Source organism: Puma concolor, chromosome D1 (genome assembly GCF_028749965.1).
Source record: "Puma concolor isolate L17-30 chromosome D1, mPumCon1.1.hap2, whole genome shotgun sequence".
In the NCBI taxonomy this organism is placed as follows: Eukaryota; Metazoa; Chordata; class Mammalia; order Carnivora; family Felidae; genus Puma; species Puma concolor.
In genome coordinates, this window is record NC_141676.1 from 38,602,052 (window position 1) to 38,623,705 (window position 21,654).

Genomic DNA, 21,654 nt, shown 5'->3' on the forward strand with positions numbered 1-21,654 from the left:
CCCAAAGGATGGTTCAGGGACTTAAAAACATCCAATGTAGACTGTCCCCCAACCCTGGCCAGGAAGAAATCCAAGACTAATTATTTTCCCATTCTCCTATCCAAATCTGTATCTATTTTCTATTCCCATAGGGAAGATCACACTCTCTACTTAGCCCAGTAGCAACTAACCTATCAAACCAAACTTCAAATCTGACACTAAATATGCATCAGAGGCCACTATGTCTGACATATTAGCTTCCCATTGCTGCCATAACAAATTTCTCCAAGCCATAAACTTAGTGACCTAAAACAAAACAAATTTATTCTCTTATGGTTCTGGAAGTTAGAAATCTGGCCTAGATTTCAATGGGTTAAATTCAGATGTTAAAAAGGCTGTTACCCTTCTAGGTCCTGGGAAGAATTCATTTCTTTTCCCAGCTTCCAGAAGGCACCTTCATTCTTTGCCTTATAGTCCCTTACTACATTTTCAAAGCCAACTGCCTACAATAGTCAAGTCTCTCTCTGATTCTTCTTCCTCTTGGTTTTATTTAGAAAGATCCTTGTGATTACATTGGGCTTACTTTGATAATCCAGGATAATCTCCCCATCTCAAAATCTTCTTTTTTTTTAATTTTTTTTTGCATTTATTTATTTTTCAGAGACAGAGACAGAACCCAAGCAGGGGAGGAGCAGAGAGAGGAGACACAGAATCCAAAACAGGATCCAGGCTCTGAGCAAGCTGTCAGCACAGAGCCCAATGCAGAGCTTGAACCCACGAACCGTTAAGATCATGACAAAGTCGGACACTCAACCGACTGAGCCACCCAGGCGCCCCTCTATCTCAAATCTTTAATCACGTCTGCAAAGTCTCTTTTGCCATGAAAAGCAACCTGTTCACAGGTTACAGGGATTAGGAAGTGGGTTAATATTTAGACTTTTTTAATGTTTATTTAGTTTTGACAGAGAAATTGAGAGAGAGTATGAGCAGGGGAGGGGCAGAGAAACAGGGAGACAGTATCCGAAGCAGGCTCCGCACTGAGAACAAAGAGCCCAATGCAAAGCTTCAACTCATGAACCGTGAGATCATGACCTGAGCCAAAGTTGGATGCTTAATGGACTGGGCCACCCAGGTGCCTGGGCTGATATTTAGATATCATTGTCCTGCCTACTGCTCTAAAGTTGGAGTGAGAAAACAATGACTCCATAGACGTGATGATTTCTGGTCACAAACAGGATCAGTATGGTCATAATTAAGTGTGTGTGATATGTGTGTGTGTGTGTGTGTGTGTGTGTGTGTGTGTGTATGGGGGGTTGCCCATTTTATTCTTCCATTAGTTTTTCTTTTACTCTTTCCAGAGAGACAATGTAGAAGTATTTAATTGACTATTTGGTAGTAACAGAATGTCCTATTTATTCCTTGACTCTGAGTCTTACTGCGTGGCAAGTTACTTAACAAATATGCCATGTCTCAATTTTCTTATGTATAACATGGTGATAATAAAAGCATCTTTGTCACAGAGATTCTGTGTCCATAAAATGAATTCATTCATGTAGAGAGCTTAGAAAAATGTCTAATAGATAAAAAATACTCAAAAAGTTAGCTGCTGTCATCCTCATCATCAGCATTATCATTACTTATTCTCTTAATAAATATTTCTAAGTCTGGGTATAAGGCTATGTACTAGGATTTATATGCATTTTTTCCTCAAAGCTCTCAAAATCTAGGAAAAGTGACAGGCACTTAAATAACTGAGTGACAAGCCATACTTTACTAAAGTGAAACCATTTATAGATCCACAGAAAAATGCATAACTGATCCTGAGGCCATTGCACTGTGTGGTGTGTGTTTGGTGGGGAGCAGAGGGCAGTGGAAGAGGAAATCTTCAATGAAGATGTGTCATTTAAGTTATGCATGGAATGTTGGCAGTATGAAGAGTGAAGACTTTAACGTGTGCTTAAGTCTCCTCTCTCTTAGCATAATCAGTTTGATCCTACATTGGCTTGCAAAACACCTATAATTATTGGCCTCATCCTGATTGCATATGCAGTGGGAAAGAGACTTAATATAAAACAGAAGAGAATTGCTGTCACCAAGGAGACAAGGCTTACATGCTCAAAACCATGAAGACACATGTGTCTGCCTTCTTACTTTGGGAATAATCAAAAGAAAGCCTGGAGGGAGCAAGAAGATTTAATTTTTCCAGAATACTGAAATAACCAATCCATAGTATACAAAGGAAGCCTTTCATTTTGTGAGTGAGGCTGAAATCTAGATTTGTCTAAACTTCTAGCTCTTAGATGGAAGACCCAAAGTGAATCCTGGTCATTGATGCTTGATCAAGCGCTCTTTGGGCAAAAGTAAGGTGCTTCAGCTTCAAGCTATAATCTTTAGCAAGTTTTCCTCGGTCCTGCCCACATTTTTACTAGCATAATACACGCTTCTGACACAGCTTCACTGCCTTGGTTAAGGATAACTACTCTTCTGATGTCCTGAATAGGCATCTTTACTTTCAGTATTGAATTTTTAATAATTTAATAATTGACCATAAATAATAAATCATTGTAAGAAGTGCAGGGCCTTTGCTTCTTGCTTCAAGATGTGTGTGTGTGTTCAAAGAATGAAACATTCATTCAGGCTCACATGAGACTCTGTGGCTATTGTTATCAGCACAGAGATTTAAAATGGTTCAATAACTCGCTCAAGTTTATATTTCTAGCAAGTGGAGGAGCCAGGATTTGAACCTTTCTGCCTGTTTGAAGAATGTGTAACCTTACAAGTTTAATATGGTGATGGATGAGTCTGTTTCCTAATTTAAAAGTTTTCAAAGATGAATGGGGTATTGAAGAGGGGAAAAAAAAAACACTGAACCTTTATTGATTCTATTGTTGTGGCTATTTTTTTCCCCAGCAAGATCCAAGAAAGGAGCACCCCTCAGCTAGACCCAATTTAGGTCAAGTGGGAGACCAAGGAAGATGATGATTAATATGCTCTTCATCGACAGAGGCAATCAGTGCCTTCCTTTCAGTCTGCTCTCTAGAAAAATACAGCCAGAGGAACATGTTACTGGCTGCCCAGCAAAAGTGCACAGGAAATAACAGTCATCTCATCAAACCATCATCTCCAACAGCTGACCTCTCAAATGGTCTCACCTTTGATAACAAAGAAGTTTTTATTTTTATTTTATTTTTTTTTAGTTTAAATTCAATTTAGTTAACATATAGTGTAGTCTTGGTTTCAGGGGAAGAATTTAATGATTCATCACTTACATACAACACCTAGGGCCTCATCCCAACAAGTGCCATCTTGAATGCCCATCACCCACTTAGCCCATCCCCCCACCCACCTCCGGTCCAGCAACCCTCAGAACAAATAACTTTTTTTTTTAAGTTGCTAAATATCTGATAATTTGTGAGACATCACTCTTGTTACAAATATTATATGGGACTTAAAGTTCACTTCTCTTGAATACCTCACTAATATTTTCTCAGAAAGGGCATAAACAGCAATAATGTTCCACATGACTTCATTTTATTTTTGTCTGCATAGAATCTTGCTTTGTCCCAAGTCCTTCTTTTTAATACTGTCTCCATTTATTCTAGTAATTGTTTAAGAATGGTGGTGAACTCTGGACTTATCAGAACTTTCATTCTTAGAGAAGATATATCATAACATTATTATGTCTATGTAGGTTAGAATGTTTATTATTACAGTTAAGGAAAGACCAAAGACAGTGGTGGTGTGCCTTCCAATATGTGAAGATCTGTCACGTGAAGAGGACAGATATGCTGTTCCTAGGACCAGCAGCAAAATTCACGGAAAGATAGAACCTTTGGAGAAAGCCTTTGGGCAGGCAAAGCATGTTATGAGGAGGCAGATTTGAGGTCAGACAAGGAAATATATTTATTCAATAATTTTTTAAATGTTTATTTAGTTTTGAGAGAGAGAGAGAGGCATAGAGACATGAAGACACAGAATCTGAAGCAAGCTCCAGGCTCCAGGCTCCAGGCTCTGAGCTGTCAGCACAGAGCTTGACATGGGGTTGAATCCATGAACTGCAAGATCATGACCTGAGCCAAAGTTGGACCCTTAACTGACTGAGCCACCAAGGTGTGCCAGACAGGGAAATATTTTTTACAAGTGGTAAAATTGTATTCTACAACAAAACTGCTTCCTCATGAGGTAATGAGCCTTTCATCATGAGAAGTATGTAAGGCGAGGAGGAAAGATTATCTGCTGGGAATGATATAGAGAATATTCCTACATTGATAAGAAATTGGAACAAGTGACATCTAAGGCCCTTTCCAACTCTGACCTTATGAGTCTGTGTTGTAAACTATAGAGAATAGAAAGATATCTATGTCTAAGATATGGCTAGCATAGCCAAAATCTTTTATATAAACACTTTTTTGCCTATAGGTACTAAAAAAACCTTGCTTAATTAAGAATTTTCTCATTAATAAATGAACAATTGACAATTCATAGTTGTCAAATGATAGTATCTAGAATATTGAAAGAAAGAAGAGTGCTGAGAAAGAAGTCTTTTTTTTTCCCTTTTTGCTACAATAGAGCAAGCCAATTTATCAACAACCTTTTTTTTTTTTTTTTTAATCCCTTTGTTCTCTCCAGGAAGCCCTTGGAGACAACAGTGAAAAAAGGAGGCGAGTCTTGAGGAGTGTCTAAATTTACCAGACCAAATTCAGCAGTTTTGGTAACAGCAAGTTATTCATAGAAAAACTTGAGCATTTTAAAGTTGGAAACTGATTCATCTCTCCCCACATTCTTAACACACAACTAGTTATACATTGTTGTACAGCAAAACTTTGTGACTTTAAGCAACACAGAAAAGGTGAAGGGGGATGGGAGGTACAGGTTTCTGGTTAAGTAAAGAATAAGTCACAGGAATAAAAGGCACAGCATAGGGAATATAGTCAATGCACTGTTAATAGTGATGTATCAGGACAGATGGTAGCTGCACTTGTGAACACAACATAACATATGAACTTGTGGAATCTGTTGTATACCTGATGCAAATGTAACATTGTGTGTCAACGGTACTCAAATAAACAAACACACTTAAATTTAACTCACAATGCAATTCGAATTGGGTTTAGCGAAGCTGTTCTGTGGCTCTCTGTTAGCCTTTCTCACTGAGTTCACTGCGAGTCACTTGGATGTCTCTGCTTATGTAGGTGAGCTGTGAACTTGTCATGGGGGCAAATGGGTCATGATTCTCTCAGATTCAGCAAGCTAGTCTCAGAGATGGTAGTAGGTGTCTAAAGGTAGGAAGAGAGAGCAAGCCCCAAAGTACAAGCACTTTTCAAACCTCTGCCTCATCACCTTTGCTATTACCTTACTGAACTAAGCAAATGGCGTGGGTTTAATTGTGTCTTTCCAAAATTAATAGGTGGAAGTCCTAACTTCCAATACCCTCACAATGTGAACTTATTTGGAATTAAGTTTGTTGCAGATTTAATCAGCTAAATTAAGATGAGGTCATATTGGAGTAGAGTGGGTGACTAATCCAATATGACATTAAAAATATGATGTAATCCACTATGTCCTTATAAAAAGGGGAAATTTAGAGATAGACACACACACACACACAGGGAGAACACCATGAAGACTGGTATCATGTTACCACAAGCTAAGGAACTAACAGAAGTTAGAAGAGAGGCCTGGAACAGATTCTTTCCTAGCACCTTCAAAAGGAACTTGGCCCTTCTGATATCTCTTGGTCTCAGGCTTCTAACCCTTAGATTTGTGACACAATAGGTTTGTGTTTTTTTAGGTCACCCAGTTTGGGGTACTCTGCTGTGGCAGCCCTAGAAGACAACACAGGAAGTCACATACCAAGTCCAGAGTCAGTATGGGACTGACCAAGAGCATGGATACAGGCAAGCATGAGCAAACTGGGGACCAATTCTGCAATAATACACCCCAGAGAGTAAAGAGGTAGGAGCCTCTGTACCATTCCTAGTATATTCAACTAAATATGTGCATACAAATAGCTGTGTTTTAAAATTATTTTTAATCCTTCCTCTGTATTGCTATGCCATCAACTTGACCCACAGGTTCATTTGTTTGTTTGTTTCTTTTAATTTTAGGGATTATTTTTAAAAATTTAATATTATTTCAGAATTGAAATTATTATTTACAAATTACTTACATTGTTTATACTGTCCCAGATTCCAATCTCTAAAACAAAGCGTATTCTAGGAATTTTAACTTTTATGGCTATTCCTACCCTGGGGGCAGAAGTAGCAAACCGGAGTCCTTTCCTTCTTTATACCTACCTTTATTATAGCCCTCACCACACTGAATTGTAATTCTTGAACATTTCTATTTCCTTCCTAATCTTATAAGCGTCGCAATGACAGAAGTCATGTCTTAATTTTTTTTGTCTTTAATGCCTAGCTCAGATATTCATTCACTTAATTCTTTATAAAGTCAGAAAGTATTTCTTCAGGGCCTACAATGTGCTAGCACTTGGGGACAGAATGATGAAGAAGACAGACATGGCTTCTGTATTTATAGGGCCTAAATTCTCAGTCCTTAAAAGACAGTCCCTAAAAGGATAGCTTTGACAAATAAAGTATGGTGAATATTACAGAGGAGGAAGAAAGTGCTCTATAAATGCTTATTCAAATTAATGTTTTGATGCCAAAGCACTGCTTGGATAAATCTAATTATATTTACCTCTGTAAGGTTGAATAGGACTTAGAATAGAATTTGAAATTACTAGCGTAGCTGAATTTGTGTTTTTGAAATTTCCTAATCTTTGCCCCCATTGAACTGAGAATGACCAATCACATAGCTGTCATGAGGAACAGAGCTGGCCTGGGGAATAGAGAGTTTTTCAAATGACACTTTCTACAGTGTTGCTGTACAAGTTAGTCACATGTAAGCAGCAGAAAGAACGTCAGATTAAATGGGACAAGGGGCAAGAGTAATAAATATGGAAATTAATAAAAAGAAAAGCCAGCACCATTCAACAGATTAAGTCTTTTACTTCTTACAGGAGGAGCCCAGGTCCCCTTAGTCACAGAAGTTAACGGGAACAGGAGCAAAGTAAGACTCTTCAATTATTCACGGACACACATCAGTAACAAGCAATTATTGCATTTGGTTATAGGGATGCAGTTGCCTTCAGACATGGAACCAGATGTCTTTGCAGAAACTCATACAACCTCCAGAAGAAGATATCACCAATGTCTAAGTAACAGCCATTGCATCCAATCTGTATATGCTGACAGTGTAATCCAGCCTGTCTCCATTCTGGCTGCACATTAGAATCACAGGAATACAAAATAATAATAATAATAATAATAATAATAATAATAATAAAGTCACAGACAATCCCTCTGGTTCTGATTTAATTGGCCTCCAGTGGGGTCTGGGCATCATGTTTTTAAAAATTACTCAGTGAGACCTTCCAATGTGCAGCCAGGTTGAGAACAATTGAGGTGGCCATCTGAGATCACCTTCAGATAAAAGTGATGAATAGAATCTTATTAACATTTATTTAACCTCTTTGCCATTTGTATTAAAATGACAATGAACCAATACGCCCAGTGGGGGTCATTGCTGGAATACTTGTTGGTACTCGAAAGTACTCATATGACCTGTACTGCTGATTCATCCTGCAATTTTGAGGAAGTCATTTTATGTCTCAATTTCCCCATCTGTATAAAGGAGGCATTGGCCTAGATGAGAGTCACAAATCAAAATGCCTACAGCAGAACAAAAGAGTATGGACTCTGGAGTCAGGTAGCCTGGATTCAAGTACCTTTTGCTAATACCATCTATATGCACTTGGTCAAGTTGTTTAAGTTCTTTCTACCTTAGTTTATTTCCATTTCTATAAAGGGGAAGTATTTTACTGCCACAGAGGGTTGTTATAAAAGTTAAATGAATTAATATACACAAAGTGCTTGCCGACAGTGCCCAGCTAGTGTTGTGATCATTTGCAAGGTAGTATAGCTTATAAGCATGAGCTGTGGAAATTAATTTATATTGTGTGAGCCATGATAGTTTACTTCTAAATAAGTCTTAACTTACTCTGAGTAAAACACTCCTCCTGGAGGGTTGTGTGGGCTGAATAGTTAATACAGGTAAAGCACTTGGACACTGACAAGTAGCGAACCTTGCTTAATAATTGAGCTTAATAACCCAGTGAATGCCACCTATTCTGTTATTATTTAGAATAGGGCAAGGCAGGTAAAGTAAATACTTGAAATGGCAGAAAGCCTCACATGCTAACCTAGGATGCTAATACTAAGCTTCAGTTGACTTCTGCCAAGCCAGGTCTTCTGATCTTTACCAGAAAAAGATTTTTATCTGAAATCTCTGGATTTATAATATTGACCACTAAATAATTTAAGTAATCATGTGAAATGAACAGGTCCAGTATCATCAGTTTGTAACTTATGGTCTAAGTTGTTTGGGGAGCCTTTCTAGCAGCAGAACACTTAGCTGCAATTCTCAAATCCTCTCCAAATGGTATAGTTACACAGTGACTCTCTAATCACCCAGGAACTTGTTAGATAATGCAAATCCCTGAGTCCCATGCCAGACCTACTGAATCAGAAGCTCTGGGGGTGGTGCCCAGTCATCTGTTTTAACAAGCCCTCCTCAGATTGTGATGCATCCTCCACCACTTGAACCACTGGTCCAGTAGCAGTTCAAAGCATCTCTTTGAAAGAGATTGAAATCCCAGCTCCAAAGCCCAGGAGCTGTGCAACTTTGGTCAAGTTGGATGAGGTCTCTGAGGCTGTGATCTAGCAGAGTGTGGTTAGAAGATAAATACAAATTGCCCCTTTCAATTTGGTCCTTCCTTTCTGTTTTTATGAGAAAAGTCACCATCTTTCTGCCTGTTATTCCTTTACTTTCAGGATCATAGTCCTGGCAATTAAAATGTGCAACCATTGCCTTCCAGGAGTTTAATTCAGTAGCAGTCTACACATACATGAAACAACAGCTCTCAAAAACAGAAACAAAACGCTTTCTGATGTGTTCTGGAAAGCTCTCAAGACACCAGAGCAGTTACATCCTAGTGCCTTGGCTACTTTCATTTCCAGACTCTTGTTTACAGGGAATTTCCATCTGTGATGATTAGGCTTCTGATATCTAAGGACCCATAAAGCACCTTCTCCCTTCTCAATCCTTACTTTTGGGACAGGTCTCATTTTCTTTTCTTTTGTTGTAAAACATCAAAGCAGTAGTAAAACAGTGAACTTATTCAACTAGTAATTTAGATCTTTATATTGGCTCATAAAGAAACATAAAGTCAAAGAACAACTCTGCAATCCTAAGCCACATGGATGATATAAGAAAAATGGAAGAAAATTACACTAGTTTTCCCTTTCAGCCCTCACCTCCCTCAGTCTCCCGCTTTTGGGAGAGGAGACATGCAATGAATAGAGGGCAAGGAAGGTACAGGAACACAGATACTAAGTCTTGCAAAAAACTGCAAAAGGCACTTAGTTCCCAAACATGAATATTCAGTGAGAATTAACTGGAAAGAGGTCTATTAAAAACAAATACAGGTTCCTGGGCAACACTCCCGATTTACTAAATTGTAGATGGTTACAATGGAACTTCAGAATTTTTTTTTTTAAACTCTGACAGAGTGGATTGGTATTTGGAAATCTTAATCTAGTTGCTCCTGCTTATTTAATGCTCTAGTCTCCATTTGAATAGTCAGAGAGACAGGAAACTCCTTACCAAAAGAGTAATATGCTATTATGTCCATGAATCTGGGTTCTGAGCCAGACTGCCTGACTCTGCCACTATAGCTGCACGACCATGACCTTCAACACTTTACTCATCTCTGTGTTCCTCCATGCCTTAGCTACAAAATGGGTCTGATGCATGTTTTAGTACCTGCAAGAGTTTCCTGTGGCTGCCATTACAAATTACTGCAAATATAGTGGCTTGGAATAACAGACATGTAAACTCTCAAAGCTCTGGAGGCCAGAAGTCTGAAATCAAGGAGGCAGTAGGCCTACCCTCCTCTGGAGACTCTAAAACAATGTCCTATCTTGACTCTTCCAGCTTCTGGTGCCTGTCAGGCTTCCTCGGCTTCCTTGTCTTGTGGTCACATTACTTCAATCTCTGCCTCTATCATTACATAAACTTCTCTGATCTGTGTCTCCCACAAGGACACATGTCATTTGATTTAAGGACCACTCTGAAAATCAGGGTGATCTTTTCATCTCAAGATCTTTAAAAGAGAATTTTTAAAAAAGAAACCATTCATAGGATCAGGGGAATAAGACATGGGCTTGTTTTTCGGGGTTCCATCATTCAACTCACCAAAGCACCCAAAGAGCTAAAGCATTTAGTAAAGTGCTTAGTATGTACTTGGTACATGGCAAGCGCTCTATAAATATTATTCCCAGTCCCTCATGCAGTCTCTCTCATATTTGGGGAGCTTTGACTCTAGAAATCTCTGCTTTATCTTGAATTAAAATAGCTCTATCATATTCCTTTATTGGCCCCAGTCCTGCCTTCTGGGGTCAATTAGGCCATCCAAATTGCGTCTTCCACATGACAGCCCTTAAATAATTTGAAAGCATAGTTCACATTTTCAAAGAATTGATGGCAAACACATTCACGTGAATGGCGTCTTTCTCGACTCCCTCTGAGAGGAAGCATCTCTAACCTTTGTTGTTTATCTCCCTCCCACATTAGGAAATGTTAGCCTCAGTTAATATAAATGAGTTTAGGATGGCATTCCAAAGACCTCTGTAATAAATAAACGCTCTGCTCCTCTCTGAAGTTTTCAATTCTAAAAATAAGAAGGCTGCAACCTGGACAAAGTATATACAGTTAATAATTAGGGCTACATCATATGAATTTCTAGAGCTAAAATAGTGATTTTCTTGGAAGAGAGATTAACATGACATGCTACTACCTCTATCAGAAATGATCAGAAGAGAGGGTAAAGATCTAATCCAATGTTATCTCAACTAAAAGATTAATACATCTTAAGAAATAATATAAACAACCAATTCTGACAATAAGTAAGGTTTGGATACTAGACATGTAAAGACCCAAATAAAAATACATAATAATAATAAACAGAAGGTTTTTTTCTAATTCCTAAAAATTCCCATCAGACAATATAAGTATTGGACTGAATAAGGGACTGTCTAGCATGAGAAAAAGTAAGAGCTAAATTTCTAGACTAGCTCCCATCCCTTAAAATTCCTACCTCAGGACTGCACGTCTTATAGTGTATTCACATGTGGGAACTAAGTGCCTTTTAAAAAACTACAAGTTTTTTGCAACCCTGAGTATCTGTATCCCTATACCTCTTCTTGCCCTCTACTCATTGTCTAGCTCTTGTCCCTTTTAAAAGCAGGACAGACTTCGGCTCGGGTCATGACCTCGTGGTTTGTGAGTTCAATCCCCACGTTGGGCTCTGTGTTGACAGCTCAGAGCCTGGAGCCTGCTTTGAATTCTGTGTCTCCCTCTCTCTCTCTGCCCCTCCCCTGTTCACACTCTGTCTCTCTCTGTCTCTCAAAAATGAATAAGTGTTTTAAAAAAATGAAAGCAGGACACTGAGGGAGGTCAGGGCTGAACAGGAAAATTACCTTGAGATGATCACTTTGACCACTGGTTTCACCAGCAGTAACAATACAAGGCCATGGTCTCCACCAAGAGACACTGTCCTCTCTCAGACCACTACACTCACTGTAGCATCTTTCTCCTGTTTAATTATTCCAGCAATTATTCCCTGCAGTGAGACTGTGATACCCAGCATATAAATCTCATCAAAGCACTAAGACTGGGGCGCCTGGGTGCCTCAGTCAGTTAGGTGGCCGACTTCGGCTCAGGTCATGATCTCGCAGTCCGTGGGTTCGAGCCCCGCGTCGGGCTCTGTGCTGACAGCTCAGAGCCTGGATCCTGTTTCAGATTCTGTGTCTCCCTCTCTCTCTCTGACCCTCCCCTGTTCATGCTCTGTCTCTCTCTGTCTCAAAAATAAATAAACGTTAAAAAAAATTAAAAAAGCACCAAGGCTACATTTGTGGAAAAAAAAGACAGGGAGAGGGTTGGGGTGAGCATGAAGGGGTTATAGTGAAAAGAGAAATGAGGAAAAACAGGGAAAAGGGGGAAAAGACTGGGCTGGGAGGAGAGATTGAGGAGAGAGAGGGAGAAGCAAAGCATGTCAGAGACAGACTGCAGAGAGAGAGGGCTAGATGCTGGGCAGGGAAGGGAAGAGGGGAAGGGGAATATGTCATGGAGGAAGGTCCTGGAAGAGAGATTAGCAGGAAGACAAAGGGGAAGGGAAAAGAGAGAGAGACTCAAATAGCCTCCTAACTCCTGTCACTTTTAGTAGGGTTTAGATTAGATAAGTGATGTTTTAACTTCTTTATTCTCCTACAGAGCTTGAAACTAACTGAGAGATAGTCACTGGAGTCAGCTGGACAGATATCAAAATGTCAACTTGATAATGGTTAAAGCTAAAAGACAAATCTGGATCTACATCTGCCTCCAACCCAGCATTGAACTTTCCCCATCCCCAGCAGGAAGTGCTGGGTACTGTAGCAGCAGCCCCACCCCCTCCCCGAGGGACAGCCTGCCCTCCATGCCATACTTACTACACGGTGCAGGGCTGGGCAGCACACATGCTCTTGGAAAATAGGAAGCTGAGCTGCAAAGCCCAAAGGACTTCTTTCTCACAGACCTGCCAATCAGGTAAGCCACACTGACTCCTCTGGGTGGAAAGCCAGGAGGGTTACTTTGATGAGAGGTTCTCTCTCCTGTTAGCAGCTATGTATTGAAATCACCCCACTGCTGTATTGGCTCCAGATTTCAGGGATCCTAAAGTACTGGGACTATATTCAACCCTCATTTTTATCCCCAATACCTGTCATTAGTTCTAACCTATGAGCAGCACTCAGGAACTGAATTCTTGTTGAATGAGTGACTGATTCCATTCTAAGATCTAAAGAGGCAAAGAATGAAGTACAAAGAGTTAGTGGCCTAAGGTGAAAAGCTTACACTTTGGAACTGGGCCAAAGTGGGGTAAAATTTCAGTTCTAGCATTTAGGAGCTGTGCGGTCCTGGCAATTCTTGAACTGTTCTTAAAAATTAGGGGGCGCCTGGGTGCTCAGTGATTGAGCGTCTGACTCTTGATATCAGCTCAGGTCGTGATCTCGCGGTCCTGGGATGGAGCTCTATGGTAGTCTCTGCACTGAGCATGGAGCCTGCTTGGGTTTCTCTCTCTCCCTGTCTCTCTGCCCCTCCCCTGCTCATGTGCTCATGCTGTTTCTTTGTTTCTCTCAAAATAAATGGATAAACATTACAAAAAAATAGTAGCCACTGTTATGAAAATAAAACGTGATTAAAAACAACAACAACGAAATGTTGGCAGAGAGTTGTCACTTGTATGTTTCTCTCTCACTCTTTGGTTTGTTTTGTCAGGCACCTTGTAGCTAAACCTCTTTTATCTTCAGGCTAAGTCCCCTAAGAGGTGGAATCAAGGGCTTCTTCCCACTGCGGAAGTTGCCGGAAGGGCAGATATTCCTGCATTCCACTCCCTGGATGGGAGGGCAAGAGTCTATGGCCTAAGCCTGAGTAACCAGATGCTTCTGCCTGAGACTGCCAATGAAAAAAGATGTAGGGAGAGCTAGAGATTATTCCTGATGACAGCAGCATGGTCTACCATCCCATGTTGCCACAGCGAGATCAGTGGTGATCAAGTAGTGAGATCTCATAATGAATTCTAGTCACTCTTTTAGTGGCATGGCTTTGTGTTTCTTAGTGTTGGAGATGTCATCAAAAAGAAGTGAATGGGGGGCCGTGGGTGAGTCAGTCGGTTAAATATCTGACTTCAGCTCAGGTCATGGTCCCATGGTTTGTGAGTTTGAGCCCCATGTGGGGCTCTCCGCCCTCAGCACAGTGCCTTCTTCAGATGCTCTATCTCCCTCTTTCTCTGTCCCTTCCTACCCACCTCTCTCTCTGTCAAAAATAAATAAACATTGGGGCGCCTGGGTGGCTCAGTCAGTTGAGCGTCCAACTTTGGCTCAGGTCATGATCTCACCATCTGTGGGTTCGAGCCCCGCGTCGGGCTCTGTGCTGACAGCTCAGAGCCTGGAGCCTGTTTCAGATTCTGTGTCTCCCTCTTTTTCTGACCCTCCCCTGTTCATGCTCTCTCTGTGTCTCAAAAATAAATGAATGTTAAAAAAATTTTTTTAATAAATAAATAAATAAATAAACATAAAAAAAAATACAAAAATTTTTTAAAAATGGAGTGCCTGCCCATTGACCTGTGAGCTGGACCAAGGTACTTGGAGGCTCCTTACCCCCTCCCTTGTCCTTGGAATGTGGATTCTGCTGCCCCAAGAGCACAGCCTTGAGATAGTGATATGGTGCTGAGAACACCTGCACAGTAGACCTGACTGAACCTAGTGAAGGCCTCTGTAAACTTTTAGATCTGGTAGACAGGTGTAGGGATCCATTTGTCTTGCTGCCTCCCAAGAGAAGCCTCATATGTTAGTCCTGTTTGCTTATTAAAACTGCCACCTGCCAGCCTGGAGTGGCCAGCCTCTTTCGTCAGTCTCTCCCTGTCCTCTGGGTTCAGGAAGCTCCAGGAAGTGTTCGAAACCAACGCTTAGCTACTGCTCCATTCCCTGACCTCATTGTCTCCCCTCCTTGCTCCCTGAATTTTTGCGGGTGTGTGTCACTCAAAGTATTTTAATAAACTCCTTTCTTTTCAGCTGAAGTTGGCTAGAATTATGAATTAAGTATGTCATTTGAAAAAAATAGGAAATAAAGATCGTTATTCACAAAGAGAGCAACAGAAGGCTATCTGGCCTATTTGTGATTCAGAAAAAATTCTATTTGTCTATTGTGATTCAGAAAAAAATTCATACATAGCAAATATTCCATCTGGAACTGTCCTTCCTTTGGGAACTTGCATACATGGGGAGTTTCAGAAAACTTTGTCCAAAACCCACCAGAAAAAAGAGACTCAGTTTAAATGACTCTCTACCAATCTCCCTTTGAACAGTTCCAAGAAGCCTCATTCCGTAGGACAGCCCCAACAGTCCCCAGCAAAGATTCTCCATGTTGAATGTATTGTCCCTTATACTTTGAAGCACAGTTTGGAAAGTGAACTGCTTGAGCACTGCAGTAAAGTCTAAGTTATAATGGAAGCACATCTCAGTAAAGATGACAGCCAGGTCTACCTTCCTGCAACGAGTCAGGTTTAGGATAAACTGTCAAACAATGTAGCAGAGCATACAGCACCTCGATAAGCCACAAATGCATATATAGGATAATGGCACAGATGGAAGAAAATGATGAAAAAGAAACTATCTTTAATTTCCCTTAAATTAAGTCGCCTGTACTAGGACAATAGTGTATATATAAAGAAATTTCAGCATTTATGACCACAGAGTAAGTGCATTAAAATGCATTCATGGAGGAAGGAATAAAGAGAGTATTTCTTTCCTAAAGAAACAAATGACATCATGAAATCATCTTTCTTGGGGTGCCTGGGGGCTCAGTTGGTTAAGTGTCCCACTTCAATTCAGGTCGTGACTCATGGTTCGTGAATTCGAGCCCCATGTGGGGCTCTGTGCTGCCAGCTTAGGAGCCTGCTTAGGATTCTGTGTCTTCCTCTGTCTCTCTCTGCACTCCCCCCACCCCCTCTTGTGTGCTCTCTCTCTCTCAAGTAAACATTAAAACATTTTTTTTTTAAAAAGAAATGATCTTTCTTGCAATCCTTAATTTGTCCCTGGTAGTCAATGAAAACAAAGCCAAGTGTCCTGCATTTTGTTAATCCTCTTAGGAAATTCAAGGTCATTGCTTAGGGTATGGGAAATATTTGTCTTTTTACTGACAATATGGCACAAAATAAGATCTCCACTAGACGCTGCTTGAACACTTTAGAAAAAGCTTCACTTTGACATCAGGGCTGGGGTGCTGAGTCTCATTAAGATAGTCAAGGATTGTTGTGGCAGTTCAGGATGACTGTGAGATTTGAAGCATCATGAGGATGGACCCTGCTGTGCTAACAGCAAGTGGGACCAACTCAGCTCTTCTAAGAAAGCCTATTGTAAAATCAAATATACGGAGAAGAGCAATCTGGCCTCTCAGAGCAGAAGTTCAAAAAAGGGGCTGGAAGTCAAAGAAGTCAAAGAAAGAAGCTCATTATAAAAATCTATACCCCGTGGGTGATGCTTTTGTATACATTCATCAGCTGCATACAATATTTAATTAAATGTGTTCTCTCACCTCTAGCTATTTTTTTTTGTACTGAATTAAAATTGAATTAGGACAGTAAAACCAGTGGAATTAATTTAGGGCCTCTATTTTGGGAACTATGTGCTGTATAAAGTCAAGTGTTAGTAAGAAATGCTGGCCCAAAAAGTCCTTGCCATATGGGGGAACTTGTAGGCAGTTCATGCTTCAGAAATCTGTGGGACAGGCTGGATTTGTAGAGTTTATGGACTAGAAAATGTTAAGTGATCCATCCCTAGGGGAGGAGTGGCCTTAAGGACACATGTGGCTTCAGGTAGTGATGGAAATTGTGTCTAAAAGCCTAATTGCTATGGCAGGTAATAAACTATGGTTATCTCCAGGATAATTTTCCTCGACATCCTGAGGTTTGTAATGTGCTTTTGCTATGTACTACCTTTAGCAAACTGTAATTCCCCTGTGACACAGTTGTTTTTGGTCTCTCACCTCTCTCTATTAAAGGCAAGGATTACAGATACTTTGTTCTTATATTATTAGTGCTTATCACAATTCCTTACCCATAATAGATACTTGGATAGTTACTGAAAAAAAGAAGAGTAGACAGAAGAAAGAGAGCAAGGAAAAGGAGGGAAGGAAGGAAGGAAGGAAGGAAGGAAGGAAGGAAGGAAGGAAGGGAAGAAGGAAGGGAAGGGAAGGGGAATCCAAAATGTACCTAGGTCTGGAGTTAGCAACATCAGAAAGTTCCAGGAATCAGTAAGTTTTCAAGAGGCAAGATAAATTAGTTGCATGTAGAGATAGAAAGGTAACCACCAATATGATAACTTGGTTGCAGAGACATAGCCATGGACTGAGATTAAGGAAGAAAGTTTCCAGAGCCTGTTAAGAATAATAAGAGAGAGAAATCCCATCCTTAACAAGAAGGAGAGTGTGGGTTAGACTGCATGGGTGACATCAGGAAGAAGGGGGAAGATCAAGTATTTTAATAAGGACATGGGAGCAGAATTTAGAATAGAACAAGTGTCAAAGGTAATTATTTTCACAATATTTTGTTTCTTCACATCCTTTAAATCGACTTACTCCCCTTTCTTTTGTTTATTAAGATGTTAGTTACACACAATAAAATTCACTAATTGAGAACTTCTGCTCCTAAAAATATTCTCTTAAGAAAATGATAAAATCAACCAAGACTGGGAGAAGGCATTTGAAAATCACTTATCTGATAGAGGACTGGTATTCAGAATATATAAAGTACCTTCAAAACTCAGTAATTAAAAAACCAAGTGACCCAATTAAAATGGGCCAAAATGTGTTAAACACTTCCTCAAAGATGTATGAAAAGCAAATAAATGCATGGAAAGATATCCATCATCATTTAGTCTTTATGGAAATGCAAAAAAAAAAAAAAAAAAAAAAAAAAAAAAACAAAAAAAACCCCCAAACAACACAATTCAAAAATGAACAAAAGACTTGAATAGACATTTCCCCAAATAAGATATAGTAATGGCGAATAAGCACATGAAAAGATGCTCAGCGTTACTAATCATTAGGGAAATATAAATCCAAACTACAGTGACATACTACCTCATACTGGTAGTAGGCTAGGATACTGGATTAGGATGACTACTATATAAAAAAAAAAAAAAAAAAAAAAAAAAAAACACCAAACAAAAAAAAATAATAAATGTTGGCAAGGATGTAGAGAAATTGGCACACTTGTGCACTCTTAATGGGATTGTAAAGTGGTGCAGCCACTCTGGCAAAGAGTATAATTACCCAAAAATTTAAAAATAGGATTACCGGGGCACCTGGGTGGCGCAGTCGGTTAAGCGTCCGACTTCAGCCAGGTCACGATCTCGCAGTCCGTGAGTTCGAGCTCCGCGTCGGGCTCTGGGCTGATGGCTTGGAGCCTGGAGCCTGTTTCCGATTCTGTGTCTCCCTCTCTCTCTGCCCCTCCCCCGTTCATGCTCTGTCTCTCTCTGTCCCAAAAATAAATAAAAACGTTGAAAAAAAAATTAAAAAAATAAAAAATAAAAAAAATAAATAAATAAAAATAGGATTACCATGTGATCCAGCAACTCCACTTCTGGGAAGATACTCAGAAGAATTGAAAGCAGGATCTTAAAGAAATATTTGTACACCCATGTTCACAGCAGCATTATCCCCACACTAAAATATAGGAGCAACTCCACTGTCCATTGACAGGTAAATGGAAAAACAAAATGTGTGCGTACAATAGAATATTATTCAGCTTTTAAGAAAGGAAAGAAACTCTGGCATATACCACAACATGAATTAAAGTTGAGGACTTTATGCTAAGTGAAATAAGCCGGTCACAAAAAGGACAAATATTGTATGATTCCAGCTACATGAGATATGTAGAGTTGCCAAATTCATAGAGGCAGGAAGTAGAATAGTAGTTGCCGGGAAAGAGGGAGTTATTATTTAATGTGTACAGAATTGCAGTTTTACAAAGGAAAAGAGTCTCTTGATGATAACACATTATGAATATATATATATATATATGACATCATTGAACTGTACACATAAAGATGGTTAAGATGATAAATTTTTTATTTACATATTTTACCACAATAAAAAAATTGGAAAAAATACAATGAGATGGCACTACACATCTATTGGATTGCCTAAAATTTTCTTTTTTTTAATTTTTTAATGATTTATTATTTATTTTTGAGAGAGAGAGAGAGAGAGGCAGAGCATGAACAGGGAGGGGCAGAGAGAGAGACACACACAGAATCTGAAGCAGCTCCAGACTCTGAGCTGTCAGCACAGAGCCCGAGGCAGGGCTCGAACTCATGAACTGTGAGATCATGACCTGAGCTGAAGTCAGATGCTTAACCGACCGAGCCACCCAGGCACCCCGATTGTCTAACAATTTTAAACTAACCATTCCACGCATTAACAAGGATGTAGAACAATTGGATGTACACAGTACTGGTGAGGATGTGGCATCCCATAAAAACTATGAAAACTAGAAATTTCTTAAAAGCTTAAGTATGCACCTATCATATAACACAGCCATTCCACTTTAGGTATACCTATAAAAAAGTGGAAGTGTACATAAATACGCATTTCAGCTTTATCTGTGATAGCCAAATAATGCACGTAATTCATGTGTCCACTAACACATGAATAAATTAACAAATAGTGAGAAATCCACATAATGGAATATTACTCATCCATAAAAATAATGATCTATTGATATATAAAACAACATGGTTACATCTCCAAATTAATTGTGTTTGGTGAAGAAAAACCTCAACTAAAAAATAATACACACTATAATTATTTAATTTATATAAAACTCTAGAAAGTGCGAAGTAACCAGTGATAACAGGAAGAAAATCAGTGTCTTGGGATGGGGAAGAAGCCAAAAAAGAAAAGTCAGAAGGATGTGGTAAAAAGGGCATAAGCAAATTTAGGGGAGGTATGGATATATTCATTAACTTGTGTGTATGTATTCCAAAACATATATAAAATTGTACATTTTAAATATGTTCCATTTATTTTATGTCAATTATATCTCAATGAAGCTGTTATAAAATACTTATGACAGAAAATAAATTTAATTTTTAACTTTTAATTTTTTTTAATTTACATCAAAATTAGTATATAGTGCAACAATGATTTCAGTAGATTCCTTAGTGACCCTTACCCATTTAGCCCATCCCCCTCCTACAACCCCTCCAGTAACTCTCAGTTTGTTCTCCATATTTATGAGTCTCTTCTGTTTTGTCCCCCTCCCTATTTTTGTATTATTCTTGTTTCCCTTCCCTTATATTCTTCTGTTTTGTCTCTTAAAGTCCTCACATGAGTGAATTCATATGATTTTTGTCTTTCTCTGACTAATTTCACTTAGCATAATACCCTCCAGTTCTATCCACGTAGTTGCAAATGGCAAGATTTCATTCTTTTTGATTGCCAAGTAATACTCCATTGTATATATATACCACTTCTTTATCCATTCATCCATTGATGGATATTTGCGCTCTTTACATACTTTGGCTATTGGTGATAGTGCTGCTATAAACATGGGGGTGCATGTGTCCCTTTCAAACAGCACACCTGTATCCCTTGGATAAACGCCTAGTAGTGCAATTGCTGGGTCATAGGGCAGTTCTGTTTTTAGTTTTTTGAGGAACCTCCATACTGTTTTCCAGAGTGGCTGTATCAGTTTGCATTCCCACCAACAATGCAAAAGAGATTCTCTTTCTCCACATCCTTGCCAACATCTGTTGTTGCCTGAGTTGTTCATGTTAGCCATTCTGACAGGAGTGAGGTGGTATCTCATTGTGGTTTTGATTCGTATTTCCCTGATGATGAGTGATGTAGAGCATTTTTTCATGTGTCAATTGTGCCATCTGGATGTCTTCTTTGGAGAAGTGTCTGTGTATGTCTTTTGCCCATTTCTTCACTGGATTATCTGTTTTTTGGGTGTTGAGTTTGAGTTCTTTATAGATTTTGTATACTAATGCTTTATCTGATATGTCATTTACAAATATCTTCTCCCATTCTGTCAGTTGCCTTTTAGTTTTGCTGATTGTTTCCTTTGCTGTGCAGAAGCTTTTTGTTTTGATAAGGTCCCAGTAGTTCATATTTACGTTTGTTTCCCTTGCCTCCAAAACTTGTTGAGTAAGAAGTTGCTGCAGCCAAGATCAAAGAGGTTTTTGCCTGCTTTTTCCTCGAGGATTTTGATGGCTTCCTGTCTTACATTGAGGTCTTTCATCCATTTTGAGTTTATTTTTGTATATGGTGTAAGAAAGTGGTCCAGGTTCATTCTGCTGCATGTCGCTGTCCAGTTTATCCAGCACCACTTGCTGAAGAGACTGTCTTTATTCCATAGGATATTCTTTCCTGCTTTGTCAAAGATTAGTTGGCCATACATTGCTGGGTTCATTTCTGGATTCTCTGTTCTGTTCCATTCATCTGAGTGTCTGTTTTTGTGCCAGTACCATACTGTCTTGATGATTACAGCTTTGTAGTATAGATTGAAGTCTGGGGTTGTGATGCCTCCAGCTTCAGTTTTCTTTTTCAAGATTGATTTGGCTACTTGGGGTCTTTTCTAATTTCATACAAATTTTAGGATTGTTTGTTCTAGCTCTTTGAAGAATTTTGGTGTTATTTTGATAGGGATTGCATTGAATATGTAGATTGCTTTGGGTAAAAGCAATTTTAACAATATTTGTTCTTCCTATCCAGGAGCATGGAATCTTTTTCCATTTTTCTTGTGTCTTCTTCAATGTCTTTCATAAGCTTTCTATATTTTTCAGTGTATAGATTTTTCACCTTTTTGGTGAGATTTATTCCTAGGTATTTTATGGGTTTGGGTGTAACTGTAAATGGGATAGATTCCTTGATTTCTCTTTCAGTCACTTCATTGTTGGTGTATAGGAATGCAACCGATTTCTGTGCAATTATTTTATATCCTGCAACTTTGCT

At 39.2% G+C, this 21,654-nt stretch overlaps 1 long non-coding RNA gene across 1 annotated transcript in view; it reads left to right on the forward strand.

The window, feature by feature from the left end:
* Window positions 1–13,089, forward strand: part of LOC147576598 (uncharacterized) — a 284,325-nt gene extending 271,236 nt beyond the window's left edge. The window contains exons 6-8 of the long non-coding RNA XR_015241428.1: window positions 5,771–5,934; window positions 7,001–7,050; window positions 12,373–13,089. This is a non-coding gene — a long non-coding RNA (uncharacterized LOC147576598). The remainder of the gene's footprint in view (window positions 1–5,770; window positions 5,935–7,000; window positions 7,051–12,372) is intronic.
* The last annotated feature ends 8,565 nt before the right edge of the window (window positions 13,090–21,654 follow it).